Genomic DNA, 1,892 nt, shown 5'->3' with positions numbered 1-1,892 from the left:
TGGATGGATGGATGGGTGGGTGGATGGATGGATGGATGGATGGATGGGTGGATGGATGGATAATAAGTACCTATTGATGGATGGATGAAAGCACTGGCCCAGAGAGAGTAGTTAGCGAGAGAAGGACGGGGGACCCTCAAGACTGACACAGAGAAGGAGCCGCTGGTGAATGGGACATCTTTCCATCCTGAAGAGGCCTCAGACCGGGAGACCAGCCTGGCAAGAAGGGCTGGGTGAGCAGAGAGGAGGCCCAGGAAGGAAGGCTTGGTGGCTCTCAATTCTTCCACCCTCTTCCATCTTCCCTCCCGCCTACCAACAGAGCTCAGAACCCAGCTGGGGCCCCAACATAGAGGGAACTCATTTCCAGGCCCCCAAGCCCTCAGTCAGTGGAAAGGGAGACTGGCTTTGGGTCTAGTTGCCCCATCAGGGAAATGGAGACAGGGGAATGGGGGAGAGACACTTAGCTGGGGAGACTCCTGGAGATGTTGGTAAATCTCCACGTATGTACGGATTTCTCCGGACAGAAGGGTCAGAGCCTCTACCAGGACCTAATTCCACACACACGCCATGGTCCGTTAGGCTCAGAGGAACTTGGCAACAGCACAGGGGGCTGATCACTAGCGTGGGGTCTGGAGTCAGACCTCGAAGGTCCAGATCTGCACTCTGCGGCTTGCTGGCTGCCTGGCCTCAGACAAGTCCAATATCAAACTGGTCTGGGGCTGGCCAGCTAGCTCTGTTGGTTAGAGCACGGCCTCATAACACCAAGGTCAAACTGGTCTGTTCCTCCATTTCACCAGACCAGAGGTTAAGTCACTGGCTCACTGTCACACAGCAAGGATGACACACAGCTGGGAAAGCAGCCCACTCATGTGGCCACCAGAGCACACACACTCTTCCCTGCATCATGTCACACCCAAAAGAGGGACCCTTAGTTCTTCAAGATGAGGCTAAGGCCACCCACTCAGGACATTTTGGTACCTGTAGAAAGTCGAGTCAAACTCATGCCGTGACCTCATGTCCCCAGCAGGTGCGCCCCAGCAGATTTCCCACTGTCAGGGGAGCATTGATGGCTGCAGATGGCCCTGAGTGCCTTGATGCTGAAGAGTTACCAAAAATTCCAGAGGGAAGGGCAAGCCCCCACCCCCAGCCCCAGAGCTCACGAGGCGGGGCGCCCCAGCCCACTGTGGTTCCTTCAATCTCCATCAAGAGGTGCTGCCTGGGGACCTGGACTGGATGGCTCAGGGGGACCACTCGTCCTTTACTGGGGCCAGATACCTCACCAGAGAGCACCAGGCCAGACTTCTCTGTGGACAGAATTACTGCCCAAGCAGCCCCTGCATCGAGGTGGGGCTGTGGATCTATTTGCTCCATAAGGACAAGGGAAAAGGAAATCCTTTTCCTTCTTATGGTGAGAAGTGGGCAGGGCCTGGGCTCCTTCATGTGACCCACAAGGCCCTGCACAATCTACCCCCTCCCCTCCCTGCCCTCCCTTCCTCCCTCTGTCCCCCTCCCTCGCTCTGCTGCAGCCACACAGGCCCCCTCGCTGTTCCTCCCACACGCCAGGCTTGGTCCTGCCTCAGGGCCTTTGCACGAGCTGTGCCCACTGCCAGCTAATGCTTCCTCACCCTCCAGATCTCAACCCAGCAATGCTGGGCCAGGGGCCCTTGCACAGTGTATAACGTGCAATCACACACAACCACTCTGGCACAAAATATAAAGCACATCACTCAGTAGGTGCTCAATAAATGCTCACTGAGATGATGATTTCTGTTCCTCTGCTCCTTATACCTCATTCTGGGTCCAGAGGCACGTGGGCTTCACAGATGATCCGAGGAAGGGCTCCGCCCCAGGCTGAGAGCACCCCCTTCATTCCCTTCCCCACCCCCAGACAA

General features: G+C 56.5%; 1 protein-coding gene across 1 annotated transcript in view; it reads right to left on the bottom strand.

The window, feature by feature from the left end:
* The window catches only part of LOC103601376 (CUGBP Elav-like family member 5), a 39,643-nt gene that overhangs the window by 36,789 nt on the left and 962 nt on the right, over positions 1-1,892 (bottom strand). The gene's annotated exons all lie outside the window — the stretch shown is intronic.

Source organism: Galeopterus variegatus, unplaced genomic scaffold (genome assembly GCF_000696425.1).
Source record: "Galeopterus variegatus unplaced genomic scaffold, G_variegatus-3.0.2 Scaffold3708, whole genome shotgun sequence".
Classification (NCBI taxonomy): domain Eukaryota; kingdom Metazoa; phylum Chordata; class Mammalia; order Dermoptera; family Cynocephalidae; genus Galeopterus; species Galeopterus variegatus.
Note: the sequence above shows the minus strand (reverse complement) of the source record. Positions and strands in the feature narration are given on the sequence as shown.